Source organism: Anopheles arabiensis, chromosome 2 (assembly GCF_016920715.1).
Source record: "Anopheles arabiensis isolate DONGOLA chromosome 2, AaraD3, whole genome shotgun sequence".
NCBI classification, from domain to species: Eukaryota; Metazoa; Arthropoda; class Insecta; order Diptera; family Culicidae; genus Anopheles; species Anopheles arabiensis.
The window spans coordinates 95,030,086-95,052,099 of NC_053517.1; the positions used below are offsets into that span (position 1 = coordinate 95,030,086).

Consider the following 22,014-nt stretch of genomic DNA (forward strand, 5'->3'; position numbering starts at 1 on the left):
CACGTAGAAGCGATAGGGCGGTGGGATGGTACCGCGGTAGTGGGGATGAACAAATAGCTGGCAGATGAGAAGCTGTGCTCGGAGCACACGGGCACACTGATTGGGGCTGAAGATTTGTATCGATTTTATGCACCAGTCCAAAGGTGGGAATGGGCGAATGAAACACGATTGTATCAGGGGGTGATTCTGTTTGAAAATATTGCAAATGGCAAACACGGCAACCAACACAGCTTAAATGCTCCACTAGCAGCCCGATGGCTTTGATGGAGATGAGAAATAAAAGAAGAGCTAAGTAACGCCAAAGCGAAAACAATTATTCATTCCCGCTACAGATGAACGCAACATGCCATCAAATCATTAGCAAAATGGCAAATTAGCGATTCATTCAATTACAGACAAGGGGAAACCTTTAGCGCTAGACACATTCTGCGGCAGTACCCAACGGACAGGATTGGGTGTTCGTTTTTGCCATTAATTAGTGGAAAAGGAAATTGATTAATGGCATTTACCGCTGCGCGAGTGAATGATGGGGTGAATGATGGAAACAAAATCTAACAAGAAACAAAACATGATGCTTGCTAGAAGTTTGATAAACAGAAGCCTCAGTAAACCCAATAAACAGAATTGTTTTTTCAGGTTCTTCCTTTGGACAATGCTTAATTGAAAGTGGTATTTTGTACCAACGAGTTTTACATCAAAATGGAATACCTTCAAAGTACATTTTATACCATTTTACCATTTCTTAACATTTTCAACGAAAAAAAAAAATATTCCACACTTTGAAAATTGCCTTGTACAACAGGCATATTGCATGATCGATAACGACAGGAACAATTTACCGCGGCATAGCCAATAATTCGTGTATTATACATTATCTGGCAGCATTGCTGCTGGGGCTGGGCCAAACACAACCTAATATGTGTGTGTATGAGCGTGTTTTTCCTCATAAATTTCATACATGTATCTAATTTTATGACACGAAAACAAAAAAAAAAAACATCTTCTCCCTGCCAATGGTCCAATCGATCAAACGCGATGATGTACGATTTATTTCGATACAACATGCGCCCCAGCAAGAGGAACGCCTATTGACGTGACGAAAACGAATTGCAATTCAGCTCTTGAGGCAAGAATAATATGTACAGCTCCGTGTATAAATAAGATTATTCCACAAACACATACGGAAGAGAACATTGGCGCACGGCCTTAAGAGCAAACAGGACACAAAATGTGGCCTGGTAAACAAGATCATACATCGTATCCCTGATTCAATTGGGAACGCGCTTACAACGGATGGGAACGGATAGAAATCCTCCAGGATGCCGGATCTACCATGACGAATACATTGCCCGTTACGGTGCAAATTGTAAAGCTGGCACGTTATGCAATCAGCTTTTGGGAGCGAAGACGCCGGCGGTAGGTCCACGTCGAGCTGGCTTTCAAAATTTACCAGAACAAACACCGAACGAAGCGGCGGCCTCCAAGGGATGGACTTTGTTTGCCACGGTGTAGCTGTGTTCCCTCTGCTGTTGCACTGCCATACTGGGGTTCTTGCACTTTTGCTATTTTCATCGCAAGAAGCAGTAGCAGCAACGGTGAAGAATCAGCCTCATGCCTTCGCTGAAGATGTTTTCCAAAGCGCATAAGACCGAGCAATTTAAGGGAAGGCTTTTCTAGCATGGCGTTGCAATGTCCCCGCGGAAAGCCACCAGCGTGGCTAGCGTGGTTTTATGGCACTTTATTGAATTGAAAACACCAGATATACAATACCGTAGCGCTTCTCAAAATAAGTCTTTTGTGACATCATCAAGTTTGCCAAGCAAACTGTTGGATGCATTACAAGCGGGGCACTCAGGTGCGCTCTCCGCGAGAGCGATCTCTCGTCGGCTGACGAGCACGAGTGCCCACCGTCTCGGTACCGATGGAGATCGATCTCTCGGTACCGATCGGCAACGAGAGGGAACGTAGGGAGAGGTCGAGAGAGAGAGATTAGAAGAGATTAGGGGGCATTCGGGTCCGCGACGCGTTCGGAGCAACAGCTCACCATCTTCCCGCGTATACATGTAAAACACATAATAGGAATAAATATAATATAATATAATAGAACACAAAAGTGGCGACGAGGAAAAGAGTTTGTTTTTTTTTTATGATTTTAACGAATTTTAACGTGTTACGTGCTTAAGGAACATTTGTGTTTTATTTATTTGATTCCGTATTATCGTGTTCGTATTGTGCGCGTGTTTTATAAAATCGGTTCACCACGTCGAAAACGTCGGAGGATGGAGACTAGTGATATGAACATTGGTGATACATTCTCGGATGCCGAATCACGCCGATTGTCTCTAAATCGGATCAACGGAGCTGGTTCAGCGGTTCAGCCCAACGTACAAGGTGTTTTCGCTGCTCAGGACGCGGCTTTCCAAGCCCAACGAGAGGGACTGTCGGGTCAACGCCCGGCGTACATCCAGCCGCCATCGCATCCTGCAGCACCACCGCCATCGCAGCCAGCAGCCCCGCTGCCATCGCAGTTCGGCGCGTCACCAGCCATGACAACTAGCACCGATAATGCAACGATTGTGCAAATGCTGAATCTACTTCAGCAACAAATGGCCCAGCAACAACAATTCATCAACGAGTTTATGCATCAGCGGCTACTAAGCCAAAGCGCCGCGCCGCCCAGTTTTCATCCCGAGCAAATAATTGATTCCCTTTCTCGTAATATTACAGAATTCCGGTACGAGAAAGATGCAGGAATCACATTTAAACAATGGTATTCGAGGTATGCGGACTTGTTTCAGAACGACGCAGCAAGAATCGATGACCCTGCCAAAGTTCGACTGATGTTGCGGAAACTGGGTACGGCCGAGCACGATCGCTTTTTATCTTTTATCCTGCCCCGTCGTCCGTCCGATTTTTCATTCGATGAAACGGTAGAGAAGCTATCAGCGCTTTTCGACGACCAGGAGACACTGCTCAGCAAGCGTTTTAAATGCCTTCAGATGACCAAGAAGCGGACAGAGGATCACTTGGTCTACGCATGTCGCATCAACAAATCTTCAGTGGATTTCGAGCTTGGCAAGCTCAGCGAAGAAGATTTTAAATGCTTGTTGTTTGTGTGCGGCCTGAGGGACGAGGACGAAGCTGATCTGAGAACGCGACTCCTGGCTCGTATTGAGGACCGAACCTGCACAACCCTTCAGCAGCTGTCCACCGAGTGTCATCGTTTAGAAAATCTGAAGAGGGATAGCGCGATGATCGAGGGTCCTTTGCCGGAGCGAGTATTAACTGTCAACGCTAAAGCGGATCACCAACAACAGAGTTTTTCGGGCGCAGGCATTCCTAAAAATCCATGTTGGCTATGCAGAGACCGTCACTGGATGCGAGAATGTACTTACCACACACACCGATGTGAAATGTGCTCGCGAATCGGTCATAAAGAGGGTCATTGCAAAACAGCAGCCCGTCGCACGCCAAATAAGCGTTTCACCCAGCACGTAAGAACGCAAATGATCGCAGTAAACGTCCGTAATGTACAGCAACGGCGTAAATTCGTACCAGTTGTGATAAACGGCACTCCAATCCAACTGCAGCTCGACACGGCATCGGACATCACAATGATCGACAGGAAAACTTGGCAGCACGTAGGTAGTCCTAAACTAATACCCTCGCCGATGATTACTCACACAGCATCGGGTGCTAACCTAACACTGGACGGATATTTTATGGGTAGCGTTAGTGTTGCCGACCAAACCAAGATTGTAAAGATTTTCGTCACTTCAGCATGCCTACTTCTTCTTGGTTTGGATCTGATAGACATTTTTTCACTATGGTCATCTCCCATTGAAACATTCTGCTGCCAGCCCGATGACGTACGCATGACAAATTTCGGCAATAAACATCCGCCGTCACGTCTGAAACACACGCACGCCAAGCCAGCAAAAAATTGCGTGATCGCAAGCTCGGAAACAGACGTCAAGTCAATAATGGTCAATACGCAAGAGATAATGCCTATTAATTTTGCGGAGGTAACGAGGGAAACAGAAAAGGATCCGTTACTACAGATGGTCGAACATTACATTCGCAAAGGATGGCCTGAAAACAGAACGTATACAGGCGAACTGGCACGATATTATGATAGAAAAGATCGCTTGTCAATCGGCGGTGGATGTCTTCTTTTCAGCGGAAGGGTGGTAGTGCCCAGAGCACTGCAACAACACTGTATTCAACAATTGCATAATGCACACTCAGACATCATCAGCATAAAGGCCTTAGCTCGCAGTTTTTTCTATTGGCCATCCCTAGATGTAGACATAGATAACTGGGTAAAATCATGTTATGCATTCCAAGGAGTTGCCAAACCGCCGCCCTCAAGAGATACTGCTGTGTGTACAGCCAACCGCCTGAGACAGTTTTGTTCATCTGATCCGGTTTTCGCTAAACAGTATACGCGCAATGGATGGACCTGGGTAGCTGGAACAATTGTCAAACGCATCGGGACTGTTATGTACACCGTCCAGACGTTTGATAAGAGGATTATACGCAGCCACGTTAATCAGTTGCGCGATCGTCGCAACCGTCAGCAACATCACCAACATCCAGTTAAACCGGTTAATAAAAATTTCCCTCTTAATGTACTTTTAGATACGGCACCAAACTGCACTCCTGGGTTACCGTCTAGCCCGCTACTGCAAATACCAGCATCGGTCAGCAATACCTATGACACCACAGCCGAGCCCAGTTGCGCTCCTGGCTTATCGTCTGATCATCAATCGCAGACTTCGGTTTCAGTCAGCAGCCCGGATGTCGCCACAGCCGAGCCTAGCAGCACTCCTGGCCTATCGTCTGACCATCCACTGCAAACTTCAGCATCGGTCATTAATCTGGATGCCACCTCCAGCCGTGGCGCTGCCGCCTCATACGTTGCGAATCCAGCAATCCTGGTGCAATTTTAAGACAGGAACCACACCGGTCTTCTAGTCTTAGAAGACCGCCCAGTAGGTTCGGTGTTTATAGATGTTGTTCATAAAGAAGGGGAGATGTTGGATGCATTACAAGCGGGGCACTCAGGTGCGCTCTCCGCGAGAGCGATCTCTCGTCGGCTGACGAGCACGAGTGCCCACCGTCTCGGTACCGATGGAGATCGATCTCTCGGTACCGATCGGCAACGAGAGGGAACGTAGGGAGAGGTCGAGAGAGAGAGATTAGAAGAGATTAGGGGGCATTCGGGTCCGCGACGCGTTCGGAGCAACAGCTCACCATCTTCCCGCGTATACATGTAAAACACATAATAGGAATAAATATAATATAATATAATAGAACACAAAACAAACGATCTGCCGTGCGCTGTTGTAAAGGAATTTAAATTACAAAACATAATCATATTGCACTCTCATTCTAACAAGCATAATTGAATCATTATAAGCCTGCCAACGGCACCCAACGCTCTGTTCGCTCTTAGCAAACACTCACGAGCCGTTGCGCCCTGGTCTTGATGGTAAAAATAGTTTTTCTTCCAGCCAGGAAGACACAGCCAGCGAAAAGACACAGCTCACCGAAGATGATGGGGAGGATGAAATTGGCTTCCTGGAAGAAGCTGTCCGTTTGGACGGTTGGACGAGTCCGACATTTTGCGCATCATCAGGCACACGGCGGGAGGGGACGGTTTGCTCATGAATAAATTACCGAGAGCCGAGAGCCGAGAACCGGGCAGCGTGAAGCACTAAACAAAAGGCCCTCGTCGTGTGGACGCGGCGCAATCAGTCATCAGGATTGTGCATCGACCGGGCGCCTCCATCGGCCTCCATCGATAAAATCTCATTAAAGACCGTGCACTTACCAAAGCTGCTTCAGCGCCCGTGATCACATCAAACAGGCTCTCGGATCGTGATGATTATTGTCATTTGCAGGCCAATTAGCGGCTTGAGGAAATTATTGACATTGATTAATCAATTACGGAGTCGATGGAATTGCAGTTTTTCTTTCGCTCCGAGCAAGTGTGTGAATGTCGGTTAGGGGGAGGTGATAATGAAGATGTAGGGAATTTGATATGGTTACATTTGCATTCCGGAATGGTTTGATGTGTGGAAAATGTTGCCCTTGAATGATGCCCTTGAAAATGTTGAAAAAAATGATTTCGATACTTGACCGCTATCATGTGTTGGCAATTTAGATTCTCTTCAAAATCCTGAAACGTTGCTCAACTGTTATTACATATTCCATAAGGTAAATTAAACCAAAAATGTAGAAAATGATCTTTATTCTTCATTGTAAAATGGCTCCAGTGCTTCATTTTCAAATGTTTACTAACTTTCATTCTATCGTATCTCTATTAATCTTTATCTAAATCACATTTCATATATTCGTTGCAAGCTGACCTGCATATGATCTGCATAAGAGGAAATTACAGCATTATAATTCTGTACGATGACCCAACTTTATTTAATGCTTCATGACAATCATTCAATAACGCTTGTGGAGCTATTTTGCATCGAGCTCTGATTGGAATCAAATTAGAACAAAGGCATACAGCATTCAGTTGAATCACAGTACATGAACCATTCATGCGGTACCATTCTTCTCCAATCATGTCTTTGGCTTCCCTTGAAATGATTGTATAATGTATATGGCACATTATTTATGGATTATTGATTGATTCTACAATACCAACACAATGCGTGTTTGAAATTCTATTAATGATGGATTTGTAGGGAAATTTATCAATAGGAATGTTTGCTTTGTTTATGCTTATGTTTGCAATGCAAATATTAGTTTAATTGTGCGGCTATTTTTCATTACTTTTCATTTGAACACTCTGAATGCTGTAAAACGCTGTAATGTTAATGGCTCACTCATTGACAGCGATACGTTTCATCGTTCAAACGAATTTTGCAGTCATATGTAAATGATGAATTGTAACACGACCGCGGTGCAAAAATCTGTCATCAATTTGCTCTTTCAACCCATTGATTGGTGTGAAATCTCACTCCAATTTATTGGAAAAAAAGAAACAAAAAAAAACACACACACATTTCAGTAAAGGTGCAGCAACGCCAGCCAACTAACAACCCGTTCCCAAAAAACCAACCAAAGTGACGGAATTAGTGTCCGCTCGAATGACATCGTCCCACCACCGGAACCCATCGGAACATCTGTCAAACGTCTCCCGAGCGCCATTATTTTCGTCTGAAAGCAACGTGGCGCACCAACATTACATTGCCCCGCAGCCACGCCCGAAACGCCGCCAGCTGCGTGCAAACGAAAGCACATTTTAGCTATCGCCCTTTCGCGGATTGTGTAAACTCCAACCACAAACATGAGCTGACACTGCTTATGATTCTCTAATGATGCGCAAAATTGTACATCTTCAGCAAAACATGGCCGTTGTAGAGCGACACACTCACTCACACACACACAGAGATGCCTGCGGGATGATGCGGCTGCGAACGGGATGGGACCAGACAGGGAGCTTCTCTGTGCCGGGATTGACATAACTTTGACAACTTCTGCCAGCGCAGGTTTGGTACCGCGGGCGAGAGCTCCGGCCATTTGCAGTCCCAAGTTTCTCCCTCCTTGAGCCAAACAATTGAGCTGGGCGCGGTCGATCAAGCGAAGGGGCGGAATATTTCACAATACTGATCAGGGCCATTCTCTTGCTGCTGCCGCCGCCGCTTCTTCGTGCCAAATTAAGCATTCATGTACGACACTCTGCCGGCAGCGCATGGCACGGTCTGCTGCGGCAAAACTAGCGCTCTTCCGAAACGGGGCTATGAATTTTACAAATCCCTCCGTAATACATCACTTTCCAGGAGGGAAAAGTTGCCGGATTTACTACACTCTGTACCGTTTTAGTTTGTGCAATCAAGAGGGTGGGGATTTGGTAGTTTGTAGCTAGCAAGCAGAGAAGAGAAAAGGAAAAAATTACAACACAACTTGCTGGGATAACTGGCACCGAAAGTTCAAGCCCTTTTTGTGTCCTGCTGGCGACGGGTTTGATTAAGTTTCCCTCGTAATTGGTGAGCAGCGCTCCTGCCCAGTGCTGCTACGTTCTGAGTTTTTGACAGATCGGAATGAAATGTACCACACATTTGAAAGACGCAAGGCTGCACAATATGACGCTACCGATCGTAAACAGGCGAAACAATTTAGTGAAATCGTACGTGAAAGTGGACCACCGTGGGCAGGAAGGAAGCTGTTGTTTGCACAGCCCACAGAGTCCAACGCACCAACGTGGTTCCGCAAACAAACGGAGCAGCAGCACCGGCTTTTATCACTCCATCGGTGGGGTAAAACTTTTTACCCCTACCATTGCACCCCCTTTTTCTCTGTGGATTATTGCTCGAAGCCTCTGAAACAAGTAAATCAATTGCTAAACGGGTGCGGTCAATCGTTCGCAGTGGTCACCGGACCGAACCATTGCCGGTGGAAGAACGGCAGAAATGGGTTGCTCGATTCCTACACACCGAAGTTAGCGCTATCAATGGCAGATGGTTGTGGATAGAATAATTGTTTTACGGACCATTCCGTGTCGAAACGAGCCGTTTAACGAGCCGGGCGTGTAACACAAGTTGCTGGCCAAAGAGGCCAATGGCTGCCCGAGACCTGGCGGCTGAAATGTGGGAGCAGGCGGTATGGCAATTGAATTTGAAATGAATCTTCCGATAATGCCGCACTGATTGCTGTTAGCCTCGAAGGACGAAGAAATACAAGTAAATAATTACTGCTCCAGGGGTCGTTGTAAGCCAGACGGAGCACAACCGATGCATCCTTAACGGGTGGGATACATTTTTATTGCTTTTTTTCTATTCATTCCTTTGGAAAGTTCATCCAGATGCATTCAACGATGCTATTCAGAAGGAGCAGCATTTTCATTGAAATAGCAACTTGCGTTGATCATGAAAGTTTCAACCATGGCTCGAATGGCAACTGCTCGAAAGGAAGGTGATGTCCGATAGGGTTTTTACATGACTTATCTTTTCAGCAAGAGTGAGGATATAATGCAATTGGAAAATTTGCTAAAAGCTTGGCTAAATGTATTCCTGAAAGATCTTTAACTCATCATTATATATAAGAAAATGGTAGAGAATTATTTCCCTCTTCTTAACTCACCCGTTACCCGCTAACAATAACAGACATTTCATTACATTTATTAAATCAAACACCATTCCAGGAGCAAAAAAATGGTTCAAACCGTGTTTGCATCCCAACGAAGAAAATGGTAATATTTCAAATGCTCTACGTTCTGAATTATTCACAACCACCACCAGACCACTTGAAGGGTATCGGGATAAAAACAGCCACGGTAAACACAGAGATGAAAAATGGCATGACCCGCTCACTGGAAAGCGCTTTGACAAACAAATTCGCTAGAAAAAAGGAATTTTCTGTACGGCTTCCGCTCAAACCAGCCCAAGATGTCCATTGAATTTACTGCGAAAGGGGATTCATTCGAGTGGGGTCAATAAGTTTCCATCCGACAAACATCATCATAATCTGGCGATATCGCTTCCCTGCGGACGCGTCCCGCACACCGCGGGGATTCGTGATTTAGTAGCGAATCCATTCGCTGATCGAGTACTTACGATTGGATGTACTTGAAGCAGGTATCAACTTTGAGGCTTGACAGAAAGGTGTATTTGCATGATAACGCTAATATAGAATAAGAAGTAGAATGGATGAGTTCTTGAATTTCAAAAAAAAAAAAAAAAAAAGATCGAAATGCTTTTACACATTGATAGGACTGAAAATGGGTATTAAATATTTCCCCATCGCCATCTGTTTGCCGTTCGGCTCGGTACGGTTAAAAATACTTTCCCACAATTATGTTTCCACTCATCCCTGCGGGTGGGTCATCAGCCCGCCGACTCGTTGAGCCTTCGCAACACAAATTGAACGTGACCGGGTTGGCAAAGGGCAACCGAAATGGCATTTCTTTCGAACCGCCGCAGCGTGAACATAATTGCTCGTGCGTAACCTTTGCAATGTTTATCTCTGCCAGTGGCAAAAGGTCATGCACACTGGGAAAGTTTGCACACGAGCCATTAAAGGGTGGGCAACGGCCAGCGTAGGTCACAACAACAGCATCCGCATCGCATCTTCTGCCTTAAAGCTAAGCCCTCGCCTTTTTATTACAGCATTGCAAATTGTTCAGTAATTGCACCAAACAAAATCCCATTAGAGCAGATTAAGATTATGTAAATATAATCTTATCTGTTTCGTTTGTGCATGTACACACTCCCCACAGCGTCGTTCGTGCACTGTGCTGCAGGATAAAGCCGTCGCGCAAAAGCCGTGCCGTGTAACACCGTTGACCGGAAGAAGCACACCATGTTTGCTGCTGCAGACGAGATGAGCCTTGGTGGCCGTCAATTTTATTGCTTGCTTCATGGCAAAAATGAAAAATCACCCTCGCAGCCATTCGCTTTGGATCGACCCACACACACACACACACACTTCGCTGGCGAGGTCAGCCAATGTTCGCGTTTCGGCTCTTGCGCAAGGCAAACATTAAACAGTTTGCCGCTCGACTTTGGCGCGCCAAAGAGGTCGTCGGGGCTGTTTGTTTGGCCAGTGTCCTGCCGAAGATAAATAAAAGCTGTCCCCTGTTTGCGGAGCGCAAAATATCATGCAGCATTTCACGCTCCACATCACGCAGACACAACGCGAGACACAGAGGCACACACCGACACGAAGACTTCCTGAGTCATCCAGCCGGCCGATAAAGGAACGGGAGGGAGAGATCGGTGCTTTATTTCCTGAATTAATTTTCTCATGCAGCAAATGGGAAACAATATTTGGCTTCCTGATACCGTTTGGATAGACTAAAGCTTTCTGCGCGGGAAGCCTTCCAGGTAGTGTTGGGCGATCGTCGGAAAAGCTTATTTTCTGCGAAATACTCAGCAAAGTACACATGCACTGGGTGAGTAATGAGCGCTTACTTGATGCATTTGTAGAAAAAGTTAATGGATCCATCAGTGTAGAATAAGGAATAGAGCCAAAACTAGTGAAGGGAAGGAACCAAAAAGAAGCTCCTTCGGTTACCCAGTTTACGGTCGATTGAAGTTGAGTCGTAGTTATGGCTTCGGAGCCGTAATCATCAATAATAGTATGGAAAAGGATGGTGGGAAAAACAATTTTAAAATGAAACGACCCCGAAGTTCAAACACATAACGAGCCAGTGAAGTTTAAGATGCTCCAAACGGTTTTGAACCAACGGTCGGGAGAAGGACCCATCGAACGTCGCTGTTTGTTTGGAGCAAAAGTTTCATTTCCTCCGACCCTGGAGTGTTCTTCACTCCCTTTGGGACATCACAGGGACACCACCGACACACACACACACACACACATACACACACCGGTGCCATCCGTTATTATGGCAAAGCAATTCAATGAACGGTGAAGCTATTAAGCTCGAAACATTTTCTCAATGAATAACAACCCATCCCGGTTGCGGATCGATCGTGCACCCGATGATGCAACCAGGGCGCGCGGTGTGACGTGGTCACTTTGATGCTGTAAACTTTTAATGACAGTTCAGTTTTAATAGCCCGAAGGCGGGGGAAGCACGGGGAAGAAAACTTTTCGTCCCATTTTGTAATGGTGATAGAGAGGAGGTGCGGGGTGTGTACGAGCTGAGTCACAAGGGAGCGAACAAGCGACCGAGATATGACGGGCACTCGATTGGCTCACATTGAATCTGCCCGCCGATGCGGTTCGTAAAGGAAGCGTGCTCCAACATTGCAGGAGCGCTTTACATCTGCCTGTTATTAATATTCGATTGTTATGTGAATCAACATGGCCGCGAGGAGAAGGAGCGAACGGAAGATGGAAGATGTTGCTGTTGGGTTTGCTTTTTCGCAGTTTTCGCAGTTCGCAAGACGGATTGGGTTTTTATTGGTGTGGGCGCGGCAACGTTTGAGGGAAGTTTAAGGATTGTGTATTTTTTCTTTTTTTTTCAATACGCAAGCGATTAAAGACATTTTAAAGCCTACATAGAGATTTAATGCAGAATTGATGTTTGAGGCGTGCGAAAAACGGTTTTTTTGCTTAATGTTCATTTAACCTTTGACCTACATAGTATGTTGTATTCTTTTTTCATGTAATGTAGATTTTACATTTAACATGCATATTTAGAAAGCAGAGCAAACTGTTTATGCTCATCAATGGAGAGCATAGCAGATGTTATTCACTGCTTGGTCTGGAGGGTTTAATGAAATGATGAAAATCCTTAATTAGGTCCCATGAAACTCGTTTTTGGCGGATGCTTTGCCGTGTTTTCTAGTCGTTCAGAGTTGTCTCTGACCTTGTCACCCAACAGCCCAATCCAAACCCAAACTAATGACTCAGCTCAAACCTTGCACAATTAATAACATTCATCCCACGCTTTACGTGATTTATCGCAAGTTTGATCAAACTCATAGCGTTTTGGTTAGCGATTATGAGGGTACTTTTAAAATACTGTCCGAAAGATACAGAAGGTCTTCACTGTGATTTGTCTTTGAAAAAAAGCCAAAATACAATAAGTTAGGAAAAGGTCATTCCTCTTTGCCGCAAATTAGTGTTTCGTTATCCTCGATCCATCCGTAAAGTCGTAGAGAAACATTTCATAATGTAATAACAGTTTTTAATCTATTTTTCAGCTTCAGCGGGAGCTGTAAATCTGCAGGGGTGAATAAAATACTTTTTCGTTTCATAAACTTTGTGCTTTTCGCCTAACATTCGACCCGCTTGTGGAATGAAAACCAAAACTGGCGCACACCACAGTAGCATCGCGCGCGCAATTTTGAATAGAATCGTAAAACAAACAACTGATATCATTTCGACGATTTTCCAACAGTCCAGAGCCAAATGCCTGCCAGTTCTGGGGAAATACCATCCAAACTATGCGGTTTATTTGGCCCATTATGAACCGAAACGTAACCTAGCAAGCGACTTTCCGACCGACGGGTGCGGTTTTGACTGCAACGGTCCTGATAGTCTGACCAAACGGAGCCCACGTTTTGCAGGCTAAAACCGCCAAAGCCTATCTCACTCTCTACTTTTATCCTCTGCTGGCTCGTTGTCTCTTTCTCTCTCCCTCTCTATACCGGGAAAATAATAACCACGCTTAATCCACGAATGGCCGTAACGCGAAATGAGAAGTTCTTCCAAAACACGCGGGATTCAAAAAAAAAAAACACCACAATCATCCCGGAAATAATGGGGAAGCGCCAGCAAAACCCAGATGGGTCCAGATGGGAAAGTCAGCACAAATTTTGCACAAATACACACTGCAGCAGAAGCTCGCCGACAGTAGTTGACACCGGGAGCGTTCGTTCGTTTGCTAATGAAGCTGTAGTAGCAGATTGTAGCTACTACACATTTAATGGAATGACTGCAGCTTTTGTACGGGTTCGGGCCGCGAATGATGGCAGTTGGCAGTTTAAGCAGTCGTTTTAAATAAGCAGTTCGATAGCACAAAAAATATAGTTCAGCAAAAAAGCCTCGATACTGTTCGTTTATAAAGCGGTAAAGTTTGTTTGGAGTATTTTTCCCCTACCTGTATGACAAATGGAAACAAATATTGTGTAGGTTTTAGCAACTTATAGAGGAATTTTCCTGCAGTTAAAATAGCAACTTGTTAAAATTTATGCTCTAGAGCTGCCTGTGCGCCTCTAAAAGGCCATTTGTTCGATTTAGTACGCTGGTTCATGTACTACCATTTCCGGAATTGAAACTAAATATCGAAATGCCTATCCAAGTGGCACACGTGGCACAATCGGAAACGAGTCCCAACAGCACATCGGCCTTGTAACACACAGTCGGGCTGCAAATGTGTAGTTTAATGGCGTTGTTCTGGTGCATTCCCAACAGGTCCGCTTGACTCCCGGCTCCGTCTTGGCCGCTCGATCACTCGTGCTCGGAGAGTCAACAAAGCTCCGGGATAAATGAAACAAACGTCCTAATGAACAAATCGCTTGCCGTGCTCAACGATCTGCTGCAGTGCTTGTATGTGTGTGTATGTGTGTGCGTGGCACCGCATCCTGACAGCTCCACACGCTTGCATACGCAGGGCCTGTCCGATGCAGTTAAGCCAGTGCACATCGAACCAAACACACCAGCCTAGGGATGGGGCGGACATGTGCGCTGTCGACACATTCGTTTCGGTGCGATTTAGTTTCAGCCTCAGCCGGAGTTTCCCGCCGGAGCAATGGGCGAGAGAAGATTATGCCGGGCGAAACACAAGCTGTCATGGAACCGGCCGCCACTGTTTGCTGTTGCTGGTGTGGGAATTTCCTGTGGAACATGCACGCCGAGGCTTCCGAAGTAACTGTGGAAACGGACTGGTGAAACACACTAGCGGCTCACGTTGCATATCCATTGCATTACAATTGAATCCGGTATGAGCTGGATTCACGCAGCTCTGTTTCCTGCTGCTAGAAGGGAGCGCTACAAATCGATACATTATCATAGCTGGTATATTAATCCGATTGCAATTAGAGCCAAGTAGTTAGTTACAGTTAGTAACGATGGCTTTGCGTCTCGATTCACGTTCATTTTCGGGTGGTTTGACATTATACTGCTTTTTTAGCAAGCTTCTTACAAAATTGGTCAAAAATTTAGATGTATATGTTTTTTGGGATAACCGAGCTCACATCTTATTGCTAAAGAAACAACGGTTTAAGTACATATAATAAATTTAGGGAATGTTAAAAGCTCCCTTATTACACGCGCAACACTCGTTCAGTTGAAAGAAGGTACGGGCAAAGTAGTAATTAATAATTGAGTCGTGGAAAAGATTAGCAAAGTGGACAGTGGTTGCCACTCTGCTTGTACAAATAATCCTTGGAAACGTAGTAGATTAGTACTTCATGGATGCTACCATGGCGACTAATCTATTTGCTAAAGAGGTGGGGTCGAGTCGAGTGCTTTGCAAATAAATGGAATATAGGATGCAATTGTTCGTTTCAAGAGATTAATGAGTAGGGGAAGGTAGGTAAAGACGGACACATTAAGGGAAATGGTAAAAATCTAGGGATATATAAGTGCAACGACCATGAAAATGTGCATACATTATCTTACACTCATGTTTTATCAGAAAATGTGTTGAAACTTTTAAGTTTCCATTGATTTTTGTGTTTTTTTCATGAATGAAAAACATGATTTTTTTCGTGCGGTTTTGAAATGTTCGGGTAAGACGGACACCTGATATGGGAAAGATGGACACCATGAAGGGTAAGATGGACACCTGTAGAAAAGGTTAGAAAGTGAAGAGTTTTACAATATTTTAACAAATTCTATCGCTTTCCACGTCCTGGTACGTTTATAAACCAATTCTTGGTATATTGCAACGGCGATTCATTCAGCCATAAATTTAGGAATTGTAAGCATTATTGACATATCGCGCACTTACAGCTGACGTTGCTCTAGAATACAGAACAACAGTCTAGAACTACCTTTAAGGAAATTACTACGCGAAAAGACCACGACCCCAGTATTTTTTGAGGGACTTGTTAATAGTTTAATCCATTTCCACCATGTCAAAATTCAACATTTGATGTTTGTAATCCCATATAATTTCTCATCTATTCATGAACAATGTCGTATCAATACATCATCTTTTTATTGTTTAAAGTTGTCCAAGTCGTGACAAGATATTGGATTTCGTGAAGCGCCTCATCAGCGTCGAGCGAGTAATAGCATAACGAATGGCTACTATTTTGACCGTTGTTTCATTTCTCGCTTATTTCAATACTTTCTCTAGTTACTGATTGATTTATAGCATCGGAATACCCTTATTTAAGGTATTTGAAGAAATATATTCATCATCAATTGATATAAGAAGTAAAACAATCAATAAATTCGGTGTCCATCTTTCCCTACAACAAGGTGTCCGTCTTTCCCGCTTTGGTGTCAGAATGTTTAAACCACCAGAAAACAATATTTTGTATTACTTTTATCCTCGTTCTTTCGCCAGTTTTTTCATTAATGATCACGACAACTCATTCATGAAATAAAACTTCCGGAAATATAAACAATACAAGTTGTAGAGCTTAAGATCGGCAGTAGTCAAATTAGATCCACAAGGGTGCACAGGATTGAAAATTTGTTTTGTTCGTGGATTTAACCAATTTTATATATATTATGCCAAAAATGTTTTCAAATGTGTTGTTTTACCTTCAGTTTGGATTCTACATTGTTGAATTACTCGAAAATTACCTTTTTTATGCATTTATGAGAAGTGTCCATCTTACCCGCAGTGTCCGTCTTTACCTACCTTCCCCTACCTAATGGAGAAGTACAATTTTTCGGTTCAAGGCTCTGTTTTACATGTTCGTTTAGGAAGAACATTATGGTTAGTGACTTACTTTCTTATTAATGGGCTGCAGAACAGAAGCAATATGAATATAATTCTGTGATAACAACGAGCAAATATCAAGTGATAAATTGCCACAGGACTCACTCCAGCTTGTTTAATTTGTTTTTTTGTTTTTATCAAAATTCTCCATTCTTTGGCTGTGCAACCGTTGTCGGCCTAGGCCTACCTGCTAGCCCAACATCAAAAAGGAAATATTTCAAGCTCGTACAATACTTTTCCAAACTGTAAACCGTTTCAGTAGTTAGAAGGGTATAGTTAAAGCTACTGAAATGTGGGCTTTAGGCTCACATTGTAAGAAACACTTACCAGCTGGCTGCGTTGTACTCAGTACTGCGAAGTATCATGAGAATCATGTGATAATCACCACCGAAAACAATGAACATATCCGTGGTAGCTTGATGCTCATTGCTGATACTCAATAAAAGTGCGTCATGACATGCTGAACGCGACATGCGAATTCTTGCGATACCTTGACTGACAACCTGAGATTCATGCAGGCGCAAGCATAATCATGATTTTTTTTTTGGCTGTGAACAGTGCTGCCAAATGTCACTGTTTCAGTCACCAACACTCATGACTGAAACGAAGATCAAATAAGATCACGTACACAACTGAGATGATCAGAGGTGAGACTCAAAACAGTTGGAGAATCAATCACATGTTTGGTGACATTTTGTTTAGCACCCAGCTCTTGATCACTCACTTGTTCACGAAGTTTTCTGTCGGTGATAATCACGACATTCTTGGAATATACTTGGCATGTGATCCCAAGCATCAAAATGAACATGTTTCCTCGTGACAGAGAGAAAGGAATCAAGAGCTGGGTGCAGAACAAAATGTCACCAAGCATGTGATGGTCGCAATAACTGTTTGAGTCTCACCTCAGAGCTCGTGATGCTGACATAATTTTGCAAAACTGATCACAGTAAAAAAAGTAATATCAAAGTGACTGACCAAGCGTTGACTGCTAAAAGGTCACCAAGGATGTATTGGACACACCACCTGTTTGAGCCTCTGATTAACATAATTCAGTACGGGACGCTGACAAGTATTTTGTTTCAGTCAGAATTTTTTAGGACTTTGACAGTGACATTTTGTAAGCACGGGTGATACTGAATAAATCTCGACAGCCTGAACAGCATGACGGCATGACTGCGTAGGTTGTCACGCCAAAAAGAAGAAAAACAATAATTAAACTGTAAAAGCCCGAGTTTGGATATGCTTTGGCATCAGTCTCATTTGCTGGATTAAGACCAAGGTCTGAAGATTGCCTGATACAAACAACACAGTTCCTTAGTTACGGTTTACGGAAGTTGTGCATAGCTATCGATTGAGCTGCTTAAACACATTTCAAACTACGATAACCCGCTACTCGTTGGCAACAAATACCCTAATACCACACAAGTTTGCTTGTTAACACTAAAGCAATTAGCAAAACAAAAAAAAAAACAAAACAAAACAAAACAAAAACATCTCCCGCCATAATCATCCGAAAAGCTGAGCGTCGTTACTTACACGGCGGGTACCCAAAACGCACAACTTTTCCGAACCACAGATTATCGAAACGAAAGCCCCAAGAGTGAGAGCGAAAAAGGAAGCAGAAACTGTACCATTTTAGCGGTAATTTAATTCGGCCAACTCCCTCCGGTGCTCCCATTTGCTGGAGCGCTCAGCAGTACCAACCACGGCACTGGAGCAGTAAATAAACGCTAAATCAAACACTCCACTACAATCCACAGCAGCGAGCGAACGACAAAGCGGTACGAAGTCATGTGCGAGCGCGTAAGGTCAACAGCAAAAGCCCCACGAAGTAAGCTCCGGCCAGGCCCGGTGACGCCAAGGACGTGTTTGGAGCGCGCGAACGCACATACACGAAAGCAGCAAAAAACCCAGCAGAGCAGTTCCAGCCCACGAAACCAGGACGCAGCAGCAGCAGCACAACGGTTCGTGAAGTGTGTCCCGTACGAAGGACGAAGCGTTTAGCGCATTCCATTCACACCCCATCCTTGCTTTGTCCTACCATCACCACCGTTTTGTAGGCAAAACGTAAACGTACTGTTTTATGTACATCTTCTCCACGATCCGCCGGGAGTGGGCGGACAATGAATCACACACACACACACTGCTCACTTGAAAGCCTGTGCTTGGGTTTCGCGATGGTGGCAGGACATGCACGAACGCCACCCAAAGCTGGCCAACGTGTGCACTTGTGTGCACTTGTGTGCTAGCAGGCACAAGGGGGGGGGGGGGGGGGAGGAGAAATCCAGAAAGCAGGAAAGCACTCTCAAGACATGAAAAGAGCATCCACATGGTAAGTGCAAGGCACAAAAAAGGCCGGGCGTCTCCATCACACTGACAAAAACGGTTACATGCTGCCATAAAGTCGGGACACACACATTAGTGGCCGCTAATCTTCTTTGGTGCTAAGGACAGTACTCGGGATGTGCCCTCGTCCGTTGCGGTGCTGGGGAGGAAAAAAAAACAACAACTGGAAAAGCCTCCCCGGGAGACACATGAATCACACGAACCACATCGCTTGTGTACTTGTGTAATCTCAGCTCAAAGTGTTGCTCATTCCAACTCTCTCCGTCCTTGGGATTCAAACACTAAACAGAACACACAGAAAAATGCATTGAACCGTTGCACAAGTGCACAAGAAACAAAGTGAATGTCCAACAGCGGGTTCTGTGTTTTACTTCAACGGGCTAGCATCAAGCAAGTAGAACCAGTAGACGAGCAGTCGTCGGTCGTCGTCGGTTCCATTGGAAACGGGATTCACGAGTAAATTGGATTTTCCCGCGGTACTCTCAAGGGGAGGGCATACCCGTACTAACAACCCACTTTCAGGGAGCCCATCCGCTGGTAGCACGTTTCTGCCGCAACAAAAAAAAAAACACCCAACCGAACGCTCTGGTAACGGTTTCTGTCGGTGTTTTTCCTCTGCACTGCACTGCACATTGCCTCAATCAACAATGTTGCTGACCTCGGTGCACGGGGTTTGGTTGCAAAGTTGGTGCAGCTTTTGTGCTGCATTTTCTCGATCGCCTGGGTGTCATTGACCCAGTTTGCGGCGTTGGCCTACATTTACCCGCTGCAACATCGAAGAAGGCTAAGCAATGCGGGCGAGTGGTTTGGAGATGAAATGAATTTTCGTGCTTTCCTTTGATGGGATTGTATTTTTCTGTTCACAAAAAGCGCAATTCAATTAAAATGGCAATTTATGCCAAACAGAAAATGCAACTGTGTAAGTGCTGAACAGTCCAACTAACCTTGTCCAAACTAATTGGTTGATTTTGTGAGTGTGTGTGTTTGTCCTGTTTGTTCCGAGGCTTCTAATTAGTGTGTCGTTGCTCTCATCCGTGTGGTCAGGAGATTGAAGGCTGAACTTGTTTGTATCCTTTCCATGGAGCGGCACCACACACACACACACACACCTGCACGTTTCTACTAACAGTGGACACACACACATACGCACGCACACACAACAACAACACAGACCGGAGAGTGCTCGCCTGCGCTCTGGGAGTCCTTTCTGCACTCCGGGTGCTAACAACTCTCACGTGGTACGCGTGGTACACACTTCACACAATCACACACACACACACACACACACACACACACACACACACACACACACATATACACTCTTGCTTTCACTACGGAATCGCGCTCTTGCGGCCAATCACGTGCTGTCGGGTGGCGATTTTTCCATCGAAACGGCAGCGCAGCGGGTGACGACGGCACGCGTGACCGAGGGTTGCTACGATTGCTTTTACCGTTGCTTCTGCTTCGCCACCGCATAGCAGTACGCGTAGCATACTGCTCCGAAGATGCTGTCACACTGTACACATAGACAAATACGTGGGACTGGGACCAAATTTTACACCAAGTTTTCACTCTTTTCTCTCACACATTTCATTTTACACTAGACAGGAATGATTTGAAAAAAAAATGACACAAAACACATTAAAACGATTTTTGAACGGCTTTTCTTTACCCCCCTTTCAACGTCACATACACACACACACACCCCGCCCAGGTTCGCGGGAGCGCGAAGGGTGTTTTTTTCGCGCGCGCCCAACAATCTTCGAGCTTCGAGCGCTCACTCGAGCGTAATTATGTAATCCACGAACCATCCATATAGCTTCCCCGTACCAGCACCAGCACGCGTAATTCACAAAAACACGACCCGAGCAAGGAAACACGGGTCCCGAAAGCGAACCGAACGTGACGCGACGGCACCCACCACGGAAGCTGTGCGACATGTCCACGCACGCGTTCGAGGATACTCACGTCGGAGGTCGTGGCTGGAGTCGAGGGACTTCTCTTCGTCAAAATCACGTCTTATGGAAGAATCTTCCTTAGAGCTGCTCCCGCTCTGCGCTCACACGACCAAAACCGACCGACACCGTCCCGACGACACCCCGCCATGCCCGCCCTTTTGGGACGGAGGACGGAGAGTGTCTAATGACCCCGCGCCAGCCCTGCCCCATTCAAGCTGAACGCCTGACAGGCTGGGCTGGGCGACTTGGTTCGTTCAGTGACTGAAAGGAAAAGTCTTGCGATGCCTTCTCCCGCCCCCCGTTGCGATTTGCTTTGATGATGTTCTCCTGTGCGACCTCCTGTGCGTTGTGTGGTGTGCGTTTTCTTGGTGGTGTTTTGGAGATGGCGTTGCCTACTAGACTGCAGGGCGTAGTGAGGTGGTATGTCTGTATGTTTGCTTCTGGCGACAAAGCCCGTACGCAGTGAATGCGTCTAGAATGCAGATTAGACGTTGGTAGGCTCTACGCTGACAACGCTTTTTTTAAAAAGGATAATTCCTCCAAAGACCCACCTAAAATAGCCGATGACATCTCTTCATCGAAACTTTTCGCACGTACACACTTCACAGTCACACACTCTCCGTCCTCGATCTCCGCCACTCATGATCACAAAACGCGTAACACTTATTTCACGTGCCACGACATTTGGTATGCACACTGTGTATACAGACACACATCTCGTTACGTTCACCCTTTCGCCCATCCCTTCGCGGGAGCAAACGCGAACAGTACAATCAACGCCCCAAAAAGGAAAAAACAATCGCACTGCTCTCTAATTCCCTGGCAAAAGGGAGACGCCCTACTGGGAAGACATCCAGTTGCGACCGCAGTTGCTCACCGACTGCTGGCGTAGCGAGGATGCGCTCGCCCCCTCACTCGGATCAGCGGCCAGCCGGAGCGCTCGGAAAGCTCGAAAAGCATCGGACGAGGTCCGTGGTCGTAAGGATTCTCCACTAAACGCGTGGTGCACTCATTCGATTGTGCTCTTGCTCTCCTGTTCTCTTGCTCTCAAATCACAGCATGGCGAATTTGTTGTCTGTTTTTGGAGTTCTGGAACGATTCCGTCACACACACACACTGCCTCTGTGGGAGCTTTCGGTTGTGTTAGTCTGCATGACGGCGCCTTTTTTTCTACTGGTCCGAAGCGATGAGCGATTGCACCCATCAAAATGGGTAGAAATTGCGCCAAAAAGGTATGGGAAAGAGAAAATGGTCAAGGTTTTGCAAGTCACAGGTAGGACGTGAAGCTTAAATTGGAAGCTTTTTAATGCTGGGAAAGTGTTGGGGAAGCTTCGCATTTTACGCTGTTTTTGGAGTAAGTTTCCAATGTTAGTAACA

At 45.3% G+C, this 22,014-nt stretch overlaps 1 protein-coding gene across 5 annotated transcripts in view; it reads right to left on the bottom strand.

The window, feature by feature from the left end:
• LOC120908757 (mucin-19) overlaps positions 1-21,503 on the bottom strand; it is a 178,336-nt gene extending 156,833 nt beyond the window's left edge. For 4 of the 5 annotated variants that reach the window (XM_040320094.1, XM_040320092.1, XM_040320093.1 and 1 more), the window contains exons 1-2: positions 21,189-21,503; positions 19,624-20,279 (exon numbers count right to left, since the gene is read on the bottom strand). The gene's annotated coding sequence lies outside the window, so the exon portion shown is untranslated. The remainder of the gene's footprint in view (positions 1-19,623; positions 20,280-21,188) is intronic. The other variant, XM_040320091.1, reaches the window with a different exon arrangement.
• Between the last annotated feature and the right edge of the window lie 511 nt (positions 21,504-22,014).